We start from the raw sequence: 12,510 nt of genomic DNA on the forward strand, positions 1-12,510 counted from the left end.
GTCGTGTGTGCCACACTCCAAGACTGGGACGCCCCGACGCTGGCGAGCTTAGCGGGCATCGCTGGGGCTGGGGCGACAGCTCTCCGGAAGGAAGCGACCCTTCCCTGCTCCATCTGGCAGGCTCCCAACAGGGGGCTTGCTCAAATCAGGACAATGTGAGGAAGATCTGTTTAGGACTGTGGACCAAGTTGTGGGCGGGGTATGGGGGAACCACAGGGACAGAGCAGTGACCAGCATAAGGAGTGGTGGAGATCTTACAGGGCAGCCCTGGAGGACGCCGGTGGGGAACTGGAAAGAGGAGCCAGGCAGAGGGCTTCTGTGAGCACGGCCGAGGGGCTTTCATAGACACTCTCCACCCCCAGACTCCCAATGCCAGGCTGCGGTTGGGCAGGGGTGGGGTCTTCGGGGGTCGCTTCCTGGGGCCACCGCCGGTGAGTGCGGCCAGACACCAGGACTCGCAAAACTGAGAAGCTGGTTTGGGTCATCGGATCTGAAGGTTGAGCTTAGGTCTAAGGCAGAGCAAAGGCAGAGGACGCAGGGTTCGGGCAGCTGCTGGCCTGGGCCAGGAAGGCTAGGCCAAGCGCACAGATGCCCGGGAGGGTCCTGGCAAACGGAATCCGTGCCTGACGTCTGCCACAACGGTCCCGGCCTTTGACGTTTCCCAAGATGTCTTTGCGGCCCCGGACCCAGGGAATGGGCCCCTCCTGCCTCTCCCCGCCAGGGAGCTCATTCTGTCTGACTGGACTCTGTCATCTCCCTGTCGGTTCAGAAGGGTGACCCTGCCCCAAGCTGGTCCTGGTGGCCGGCGCTGCTCAGCTAAGGCTTCTCGGGGCCCGAGCCTTGTTCTCGGGGCCCACCCACATCCACGCTGCGAGTTTACGATCCAGGCTAGCACTTCCCCAAGTGCAGGTCACGTAAAGAGATCTCGGGGTCTTGCTAACGTGGCAATACGGAGCCAGTAGGGCCTGGAGGGTCAGAGGTGAGGCTTTAACCCAGGGTTCTCAAACGCTGGCCAAGCCAGACCACCCAGGCCCTCTCCTCCCTCGTGGGCCTGGGCCTCGGTGGGCCCGTGAAGTCTCCAGTGACTGTGGCACAGGGTCGCGGGCGCGGGGCCTGCCCACAGGTGCTCTGCTCCAGAGCTGTCCCAGGTGCTGCAGGCAGCCGCCCGACCACATTCGCTGCTTACCCCCTGCATTTGAGGCCCTGCCAAGGGCTCCTGGAGGGCTGGGCTTCCCTAGGGGCGGCTGTATGCTGTCAGACATAGCTGGAGTGGGGCTAGGTCAACCCCGAGCGTGACCAGGAAGTCCTCGGCTGGGACACAAATGACCATGGGGCTCATTCTGGGCCAAGCTTTGAGGGAGTGATCCATGCCCAGCGTGCGGAGCACAAGGCCAGGTCACGGCTCATGACCCCGTCCTGTGTAGCCTCGGTGACCCCGCCCTCCGCCCGGGGGTCTACAGGTGCCTGCCTTGTCCATCCGTCCGCACACCGGGCCAGAGAAAGTCGCCAATGAGCCCCAGACACTGCTCCCACCTGAAGCGGGCTGGTAAACCTCCTGCTACCTGGAAACCGTTATTACGGTTCTCGCCCGAGGGGAGACCCTGGGGTCGTTGAGGAGGAGACGGTGCCGAGGGTGGCCCAGGGGATCGTGGCCACGCACCCAACACCCCGTCTTCCCCAGCCCTCCGACCTCGCTGGGACGCACAGAAGAGCACTGGGCTGCTCTGAGACCTGCCCTCATCAGAGCAACGGCACCTTCAGGAACGGGCGGCAGACCTGGGATGTGGCCGGGCTCCGTGTGACCTCACAGGGCTCCTACCGTGTCCCCACACTCCCAACCACGGGGCCCCTGCTGCAAAGCTCCAAGACCACACTGCCCAGAGCGGGGTCGGCAGACTCCAGTCCCCAGGCCACTAGAACGCAGTCAGGCTCACTCATGTACTTCAACGGTGCTCAGTGAGGGTGAGGGTATGTCTCCTCTCTGCCCCCCCCCCCCCCCAGGGGACATCCTGGATTGTCATGACCGACAGCTGCCATGGGTATCTGGAAGCTAGAGGCCAGGGAGGCTGCTAAACACCCTACAGTGCACAGGATGGCCCCACAACAAGGAGTATCCAGCCCAAAATGTCACCAGTGCCCAGATTGAGATGTGTTTACATATTGTCTGTGGCAGAGGAATGGGGAGGGACGGAGACTGCACGACCCGCAAAGCCTAAAACATTTTCTATTTGGGCTTCATATTAGTCAGCGTTCTTCAGAGAAAGAGAGCCAATAGGGTGTATCTGTGTAGAGAGAGAGAGTGTGTGCAAGAAAGGTATTTTTTAAGAAATTGGCCTGTATGATCCTGGAGGCTGGTAAATCCAAAATTTGCAGGTGGGCTGGCAGGTTGTAGAGCCGGGGAAGAGCCTATGGTGCAGTTCAAGTCCTAAGGCCATTGGCTGAAGAATTCCTTCCTGCCTGGAGGAGGTCAGTCTTTGTTCTACCTAGGCCTTCAACTGATTAGATGGGGCCCACCTGCATTACTAAGGGCAATCTGCTGTACTCAAAGCATTTAAATGTTTAAATCCAAATATTCAAAGCAAGGAGCCCTGGGACCCAGCTGGGGGCCGGCCCCTGGTGGCACCCAATCCACTGCTGGGCTGTTAGTGTCTTCACCTTGAAAATGACCACCTGTGAGCACATCTAACTGTGCTATTAAGAAAACTTAAAAGATTATGCTTCCTTTTAGCACCAGAGTAATACTCATTCTTAACTGTAAACATGGAAAATTCAGAAGAGGAAGAAAGATATTTAACATCCAATTTCCACTCAATTCTCGTTTTTCCCAGATTTTTCTCCATACACAAAGTTTTGCTTACTTTTACCAACCAGTGATCATACCATACAGTTTTGTTAGGTTTTTCTTTGTTCAACTTTTTGGTTTTTAGGAAATTCCCTTTCAGATTATAAAATACAAGGTCGGGGCGCCTGGGTGGCTCAGTCGGTTAAGCATCCGACTTAGGCTCAGGTCATGATCTCACTGTTTGTGGGTTCGAGCCCCGCGTCGGGCTCTGTGCTGACGGCTCGGAGCCTGGAGCCTGCTTCGGATTCTGTGTCTCCCTCTCTCTCTGCCCCTCCCCTGCTCACACTCTGCGTCTCTGTCTCAAAAATAAACATTTTTTTTTTTTAATTTGAAACTATTGCATTCTGGTATTTTTGAGCCCCACACTGAATGGCTGAGTGTCCCTGACTGTGTCCTTTCCAGCTTTAAGTATCACTACAGCGATTTGCTCACTTTAGAGGCAAGACACGGTGTCTCACTGTTGTTTGACTCTGTGTTTGTTTGCTTACTCGCTGGGTGGGACGTGTTTACAACTTTACTTGCCAATTACGTTTGTGTGTTAATTGTCCTCCCTCATTACCTATTGCACAAGGCCGTGTGATTTTAGCCATGCCTGGGTTAGATCACAGGTATGACTACTGTTTACAGAGCATTTATCTTCGTGCCACGCGCTGCGTGAATTGTTTCTCATTTAATCAACTCAGTGAAGACGACAGTACGATCCCCACTCGAAAGAGAAGGAATCGAGCCCGGCCAGCTTCAACAACTTGCCCCAGATCCCTGGCCTGGTCCCCCCAGAGGAGCCATCAGCTGTGCCCAGCGCCAACCGCACAGTCTTCTAACCACCGGCGGTGTGGCCACAAGTCACAAGGCTCGCGTGTGACTGCAACCACTCCGTGATTCAGTGCCCGGCCCGTTCGTCTGACAAACATTTATCGAGGGCCAGCATGTATGTGTCTGCTACCCAGGCATTGGTGGGGTCGCCAGGTGCCACCGATAAGCCCCACGCCCGTGGTGCCGAGGGCAGGCTGTGCTCCGGGCTGATAAGGGCAGGAGGGGAAGGCTGTTACCAGAACCAAGATGGGGAGAGCTGAACGCAAGAGGCCACGATGACAGGCCTTCCATAGACGCTCTCACCTCCGTGACCCAGCAGGGCTGATCTCAGGAACAAGTAACCAGGCCTCAGGGTCCTTCTCACTCCCGTCTCCTGCCAGTGTTTCCCACAACTGGACGCTCCTGGGGGCAGTCCCTGTGGGACAAACAGGAAACACTCAGCACCCGCCTCCATTAGTATCGGCTTCTGGAGATGGCCGGGCAGCCCCCGTCTTACTCACTAAGTGGCCCCTAATGAGGTCTCTTGGCCCCAGGCCCAGGCAAGACAGGTCACTGACGCCTGTGAGGCCTTTGGGAGGAAACAGATTCTGGGCGCCTGGGGGGCTCAGTCGGTTCAGCTTCCAACTCTTGATTTTGGCTCAGGTCATGATCCCAGGGTCATAGGATCGAGCCCCGCACTGGGCTCTGCACTGACAGTGCAGAGCCTGCTTGGAATGCTCTCTCTCTCCCTCTCTCTCTCTCTGTCCCTCCCCTGTTCATAGGCACGCACACTCTCTCAAAATAAATAAATAAATAAATAAACATTTAAAAAAAAACAGGTTCTGATGAGCGTCTGAGGGGTTACAGAGAGGTTTTCTTTTTCAATACAATTTTAAGTTTAGAGTACTTTTAGATTGATAGAGAAGACATGAAAACAGTGCAGAGAGATCCTATCTACTCCACGCCTACCCTCCCCTGTTGGTAACATCTTATGGAACATGCGTCACGATCCATGAATCAATACGGACACAGACATTGTTACTAACTGCACTTCATACCTGATCCAGATTTCCTTGGTTCTGACCCACCGTCCCTTATCTGTTCCAAAAGCCCGGCCTGGATACCTCATTGTCTGTGTCCCCCAGACACTTTCTCAGACTGAAATGGAGTAAAAGAAGGGATACTCTGAAAATACAAATGAGAGGAGCTCTTGGGGGAGAGACAGAGCCGGCGTGGAAATCAGTGCGGGACGTGCGCACCACAAGGCACTGCTGGCCTTGGAGGGAAGTTTCTTCTGTAACTTCTGTATCAGAGAGAGAACAAGAGGACACGCCCACTGGGCAGATTCAGGAGAAGGGGGAAATGTCCTAAGGACACCACTAGGAAGTAGAGAATTAAGGTCAAGTATTTAAATCAATTAGCTATAAAAAAGACTAGAACTGATAAATAGAAGATGTATATTTTTACTTTTTTCTACTTCCTAGTGTTTCGCAGTATAGACTTTTTTTTAAGTTTATTTACTTACTCTGGGGGAGAGAGAGAGAGACAGAAAGGGAGGGAGAGACAGAATGAGTGGGGGAGGGGCAGAGAGAGAGAGAGAGAGGGAGAGGGAGAGATAGACTTCCAAGCCGGCTCTGCACCATCAGCACAGAGCCCGATGCGGGGCTGGAACCCACGAACCGTGAGATCGTGACCTGAGCTGAAATTAAGAATCAGACGCTTAACCAATGGAGCCATCCAGGTTGCCCCAAGATGGTGCATTTTTAAAATGAAAATGAAACCAGACAATCATTTGAACTCTGGGGCTGTAGCCTGGTAATTACCATTAGAATAAAGGCAAGGGTACACAGGTGGGTTAGGAGAGTTTTAGGTGCAGAGAATGGCCCACGTCCGCTGTCACAGTGCTTGTTGGGACGTCGACTGGATGGGGCAAGTGGGACATCCCCTGAGAGGCTGCCTGAGGCAGCATTCCTGCCCTGATGTGGTTATCACATCAGGCCCGCCTTGCATCTCAGAAGGCTGCTTCGGTCACAAGATTCATTTCTTTTTTTTTTTTTTTTTTTTAATTTTTTTTTTCAACGTTTATTTATTTTTGGGACAGAGAAAGACAGAGCATGAACGGGGGAGGGGCAGAGAGAGAGGGAGACACAGAATCGGAAACAGGCTCCAGGCTCTGAGCCATCAGCCCAGAGCCTGACGCGGGGCTCGAACCCACGGACCGCGAGATCGTGACCTGGCTGAAGTTGGACGCTTAACTGACTGCGCCACCCAGGCGCTCCATGAGATTCGTTTCTCAAGGCAGACTCACATTAGCCAAGGACACAAGCCTGATGTATAAATCCAAGTACCCAATTTATAAATTAAAAATGAGAAATACAGCTGAGACCAGAAAACAGTCCAATCATACTAACTCGTAACAAAGAAATTTTGTTATGCTCAACAAATTGAGCGTTGAATAATCAAAGTAGCCTTGTAAAGAATATAAACTAGATGTGATCTAACATAAATATAAACACATAAATATAAACACATAGATGTGATCTAACATAAATATAAATCTCTCTCTCTTTAGAGAGAGAGAGCATGCAAGCAGGGGAAGGGCAGAGGGAGGGAGGGAGGGAGGGAGGGAGGGAGAGAGAGAATTCCAAGCAGGCTCCACACGGTCAGCACAGAGCTGGAAGTGTGGCTCGATCCCATGACCCTGGAATCATGACCTGGGCTGAAACCAAGAATCGAACGCTCCACTGAGCGAGCCACCAGGTGCCCCACACTCTCATCTCACAGTCAGAACGGCCTTGCCAGCTGGACCCGTGAGGACGAAACCTAGCAGCTGACAACTGCCTGTCCCCTGGGACTCCTAGCTGTGGAGTTCAGGGGCACAGGCCTGTGGCCCACAGACGGGGCGTGGGAGGTGCGGGAATTTTCTACCCCAGACGGAAAAGCCTCGCGTACGGTCAACGCAGTTTTCTAGGGAGAGAATCTACAGCTGCCCTCAGGCCCTCAAAGAGGCCCATCGACTAGAGTCAGTGACCCCAAGCTGAGCACGGCTCCACCGGGGTCCTCAGGAGTGAGGTCTGCGATTCTCAGTGACCTTACCCCCTAGCTCAGGAGGCGGCGGGGCTCACGGTGTAGACGTACACGCACACATTTGAAAATCTCAATGGAACAGGCCATTTTCTAATTTAAAAAGTTATCAAAACTGATGAAACATGGAGCGAGAAGCCTGACCAGTGAGCCAGGGAGAGACGGAGAAAGTTCCCACGAACACCGTTGGAAAGTCCAAATATGAAGACCGCGCATCCTGGAGAAGGAAGGACACTACGAGCACACTCACCATCCGGGTGGCCGTCGGGCGTGGGTGAGGTGATGGGTGCTCCTGCCCCATCAGCTCCCAGCAGGTGGACCTTGGGCCCCAGGGGTGGTGGGGGCAGAGGTGGGACCTGCTGCCTCAGTTTCCCCGAGGGCATCCTCCCTGCTGCTGCTGGGAGGGGAGTGTCTGAACGCCAGCCCATCACCGGGCAGACCGGCCCCTTCCTGTCTGCAGAGGGGAGAGAAGAGAGCCAACGTGGGTAAGACAGGACCACGGTGGGCACGGCCGGCCAAGACTCCTCTGCCCGTGCTCTCTCTCGGGGGGGTAAGCATCCTCTGGCCCAAGAGAGCCGCCCGGCTCAGCACAGAAGGAAGCGTGTGCCCCAGCCGGACGGCGTTTACAATCATTTAATGCAAGCCAACTTGACACTGATGATGAACTGGGCTAGATCGGGTAGATAAAGGTGAAAAGAAAAAGGCAGTGTCAGCAAGCCTACTCATGTGCTATTGTATGACTACAGATCAGATGAAGGGGATCTTAGTGGGGTCTTGACAGATGCGGAGAACACAGACATACAATCGACAGCCGTTTCCCATGAACGCTAGGTAGACACATAAAAGTTGTTTCCTTGGCATCATTGTTTTAAAAAAGTGTCAGCATTTGTCAGAAATTAGTCAAGTGTCAGATATGGTCAATATTATTTAATTTGGCTTGGACAAATCTGGCTACAAGTTGTAAGACATAAAAAGGATATAAATTAGAAAGGAAGAGGGAAAGCAACCAACTGAAAAATTATTAGAGTATTGCAAAAAAAATGTTAATGTTTATTTGAGAGAGAGAGAGAGAGAGAGATGTGTGAGCAAGCGGGGGAGGGGCAGAGAGAGAGAGGGAGACACAGAATCTGAAACAGGCTCCAGGCTCTGAGCTGTCAGCACAGAGCCCCACACGGGGCTCGAACTCACAAGCTGTGAGATCATGACCTGAGCACCCACCCCCAGGCACCCCTATTAAAGAGTATTTTAAAAAGATCAGTTAAGTGCTTAGATATAAAATAAGATATATAGAATTAAGTACCAATTATATCATCAATGACCTGTTTGAAAATATAAGAAAAAAACTGACAATTTATCCCCAGTATCAACAAAGCATTATATAAATGAGTGAATCATTAAGGAGAAATACGATTGTGTGCATTTCTCTTTAATATTTCACTCACTAATATAAAATTAAGGAAACAAAATATGTTGGGAGCCTTTTTTTAAGCCAAATAAATGAAAAAAGAAACCCCCTCAGACCTCTCGATGGGCCGTCCAAACTCTATGAAGATACACATTCCTCTCCCTGCTCCCCCAAACCCTTATAGGCATATGTAATCCCAGTTAAAATCCCGGCAGGATTGTTTCTTTAAAAAAAAAAAAAAAGTTTATTTGTATTTATCTTGAGAGAGAGAGAAAGAGAGAGAGACCGAGGAAGGGAGGGAGGGGGAAGGGCAGAGAGAGAGAGAATCCCAAGCAGACTCCATGCTGTCAGCACAGAGCCTGACTCGAGGCTTGAACCCACACGGTGAGATCATGACCTGAGCTGAAATCAAGAGTCAGATGCTTAACTGACTGAGCCAGCCAGGCACCCCTGGCAGGATTATTTCTTGGAAATTGGCAAAATGATTCCAAAGTTAACCTGAAGACATGAACAGATCAGAACTTCTAGGAAAATTCAGAAGAAAAAGAGCCATAGTGGATGGAAAGACAGATCCCGCCGGACAATGAACCTTGTTCTGAGCCGATGTGGGTAACCTATCGCGGGGCTTCGATAAAGCCGGAACCGGTGCTGGGGCAGAATAACAGACCTGACATCTGTTATGCACAAAAAGTTAATACATGATAAAGGAGGCCTCAAGCAGAACCCAGAGGAAGGGGAGGATTGGACAGCTGGCAGGGTCCTTCATTAGCGATTTGCCCACGGATCAATTTACAACCTTCAATTCATTCCGATATGAAACAAAAAAAACCCCAAACTTCAGAAAAATACCTTTCTGGCTTAACAAGAAGGCAAACATACAGACTGATGAATTTCAACTTAAGGAGGGTAAGTGTTACTGCAGACGGAGGGACAGAGTGTGTGAAAACACGTAAGGGAGGAGTCCTGACTTTGCCTAAAGGTGTCAAGAAGGCCTTCAGCATGTAATGTGCCTTTACAGGGGGTTTTGAGGGATGAGTAGGAGTTTGGTAGGGATAAGCCGAGAGAACCTACACAAGAGTAAGGTCATAAAAGGGCTGGAAAATGGATGTGATGAACGTTCACGGATGGGCAGAAGCACGTCCGAGTCAGGGAGTTTCGGCCTGGGCAAGTTGGAACAGCCTGGGTGGTTCTCCAAGTGTGATCCATGGACCCCTAGGGGTCCCTGAAACAGTCTGAGGGGGTCTGTGACATCAAAACTGTTTTTACTATAATACTAAGTCATGATTTGCCTTTTTCTTATGAGCGTACAATAGAGTTTTCCAGAGGCTACGTGATGTGTGGTATTGCATCAGAGAGAATGCAGAAACAAATGAGAATCAGGCTGCCTTTTGTTAAGCCAAATGTTAGAGATGTTCACAGTGGCACCTGGGTGGCTCAGTCCGTTAAGCATCTGACTTCGGCTCAGGTCAGGATCTCACAGTTCGTGAGTTGAAGCCCCATGTCGGGCTCTGTGCTGACAGCGTGGGACCTGGAGCCTGCTTCGGATTCTGTGTCTCCCTCTCTCTCTCTGACCCTCTCCCGCTCATATGCTCTCTCTCTCAAAAATAAATAAACATTAAAAAAAATTTAAAGAGATATGCACAAATGTAACATGGTGTCATTCTTTTTACTGACTCGTATTCTGGAAAACATAGCTAATTTCCATCTGAAATTTATTTTTATTTTTACATTTTTAGAGACAGAGAGAGAAAGTGTGTGAGCGAGAAAGAAGCAGAGGGAGAGAGAGAGAATCTCAAGCAGTCTCCATGCCCAGCGTGGGGCCCAATGTGGGGCTCAATCCCATGACCCTGGAGCATGACCTGAGCCGAAATCAGGAGTCAGACGCTCAAGGGACTGTACTACCCAGGCAACACCAACGTGAATAACATCTAAACGAGTTATTACTATTTTTTATCAACGTTTATTTATTTTTGGGACAGAGAGAGACAGAGCATGAATGGGGGAGGGGCAGAGAGAGAGGGAGACACAGAATCGGAAACAGGCTCCAGGCTCTGAGCCATCAGCCCAGAGCCCGACGCGGGGCTCGAACTCACGGACCGCGAGATCGTGACCTGGCTGAAGTCGGATGCTTAACCGACTGCGCCACCCAGGTGCCCCATATTTTTTAAATAAACCAATATTTATTTTTTAAAATGTCTTATTTTTAATTTCTAATACAATAAACATTTGTAGATATAACCAACATAAAAGTTTTTTGGGGTCCTCAATAATTTTTTTTAAGTTTATTCATTTTTTGAGAGAGAAAGAGAGGGGTGGGGCAGAGGGAAAGAGTCCCCAGCAGGCTCCACGCTCAATGCCGAGCCTGACTCGGGGCTCGATCCCATGACCCTGAGGCCATGACCGGAGCTGAAATCAAGAGTTGGACACTCAACTGACTGAGCCACCCAGTGGTCCTCAATAATTTTTGAGTGTGAGAGGGTCCCGAGCCTAAAACGTTTCAGAACCTTTGGTTTAGACTCTGATGAAAAGTCACGAGAAGAGACATCCTGCTAACACAAGTCTCTGAGAAGTTTTCCTGGGGGTACTTCCTCCCCACTGCCCGGAGCCTCCGACTCGTCTGGCCCTGGCGCGTCCCCCACTGAGGTGACAAGGAGGCAGGCCCTTGGAGACAGCATTGAAAAGGTAGGCTGCTGGTGGATTAACACGGCCACAAAGTCTTTGCGAGTTCCTTGCTTTAAAAAGTAGGGTCTCTTTCCCTGCTCCTTGAATCTGAGGCTTGTGACCCTCTGTGATCAGCAGAATACGGCAGAAGTGGCATTCAAGCTCACACCCTTTGTATCTCCAAAACCTCCACACTATGAAACGCCCGTGAAACCAGAGACCCAACGGGACAGGTGCACAGCTCAGCGGTCTCCAGCAAGAGCCCGGGGCGGGGGACAGCAGGACTGCCCGGTCCAGCCACAGAATCATGAGAAAGGTCAATTGTTGTTTCAAGCCACTAAGTTGGGGATGGTTCTTACAGAGCCATAGACCTCTGATGGAGTTGGGAACCAAGAAGTTAGACTCAAACGTGGGTTTGTATTTTATCTCCTACAAACACAGCCAGGGCTCTCAATTCACCACGATTGACATTCGGGGCTGACGGTTCTCTGCAGGGAGTCACTGGGTGACAGCCACACCCCCTCCCCCAGGTGTAACCACCAAAAATGTCTCCAGACATTGTCAAATGTCCCCTGGGGAACAAAACCACCCCTGGCTTAGAACCACTGTTGTAGGCATAACTGTTCTGAGAATAAAACCCCCCGGGGGCTTATTAGACCCAGATGCACAGGTTCATCCCCTAGAGATTCCGATTCACGGTGTCTGGGTCACGGCCCTGCAACCCAATGTTTTAAATGGTGCGGGTACTCTTACTGGAAGAGTTCGAGACCTGTGCCAGGAGGAATGCGGAACCCGCAGAGGTCTGACCTGTTCAATTTGTGTTTCAGGGAGAGCCTTCTGGAAACAGCTGGAGGGCCATCAGGGTGGGGCCTACAAGAGAGAATAGGATTGGAGGCTACTGCTTAAGTTCAGGCCAGAAATAATAAGGGGGTGTACAGGGCAGTGGGTAGGGGGGGGTACATTTCAGAGATATCTCTAAGGCCAAATCCGTGAAATTTGTGACTAAGTTGATGTTGCGGAGAGAAGGACTCAAGAAAAGGATAAGGCAAAATGAAAAGCTTCGACGCTTCAAATGATATCATCAAGCAAGTGAAAAGACAAACCACAAATGAGAGAAAATATTTGTGAATTATGTATCTGATAAGGCACTTGTGTTCCGAATATGTAAAGAACCCTCACAACCCCAAATAAAAGACGAATAACCCGATTTCAAAATGAGCAAAGGATCTGAATAGACATGTCTCCAAAGAGGATCCACACGTGGCCAATAAGCACATGAAAAGACACTCAACATTGTTAGCAATCAGACATATGCAAATCACGACCACCAGACACTGGTCCTCACTGGGGTGGGCTATATATAACCCAGACGAGCAGCAGTGTGGCCAAGGGTGTGCAGGCACTGAACCCTCTCACTCCTTGCCCCTGCAGACGTGACACAGCGCATCCCTTCTGGACACAGTGTTACCAATTCCTCAAGGGATTAAAACAGAAGCACCACAACGGCCCAGTAATTCCAGTGCTAGGTACGTACCCAAGAGAAGTGGAAACCTGTGTGCGCACAAACACCTGTAGACAAGTGTTCACAGCAGCAGTATCCTACCCGGGTCACCTGCCTCGAGGCCCGTGTGCCCAACCGTTCTCAGTCTGGAATGCTCTTCCCCTGGGTTCTTTTCATAGGTCACCCCCCTTACCGCTAACAATTCTGTTCAGACCCCACCTCCTC

At 51.0% G+C, this 12,510-nt stretch overlaps 1 protein-coding gene across 15 annotated transcripts in view; it reads right to left on the reverse strand.

The window, feature by feature from the left end:
- The window catches only part of BCL2A1 (BCL2 related protein A1), a 60,200-nt gene that overhangs the window by 45,614 nt on the left and 2,076 nt on the right, over positions 1 to 12,510 (reverse strand). For 9 of the 15 annotated variants that reach the window (XR_008298896.1, XR_008298891.1, XR_008298895.1 and 6 more), the window contains exons 2-5: positions 11,592 to 11,654; positions 8,240 to 8,346; positions 6,969 to 7,172; positions 3,959 to 4,070 (exon numbers count right to left, since the gene is read on the reverse strand). The gene's annotated coding sequence lies outside the window, so the exon portion shown is untranslated. Of the gene's footprint in view, positions 1 to 326; positions 4,071 to 6,968; positions 7,173 to 8,239; positions 8,347 to 11,591; positions 11,655 to 12,510 lie in introns of those variants that run through there. The other 6 variants (XR_008298899.1, XR_008298901.1, XR_008298903.1 and 3 more) reach the window with 6 other exon arrangements.

Source organism: Acinonyx jubatus, chromosome B3 (assembly GCF_027475565.1).
Source record: "Acinonyx jubatus isolate Ajub_Pintada_27869175 chromosome B3, VMU_Ajub_asm_v1.0, whole genome shotgun sequence".
Taxonomy (NCBI): Eukaryota; Metazoa; Chordata; class Mammalia; order Carnivora; family Felidae; genus Acinonyx; species Acinonyx jubatus.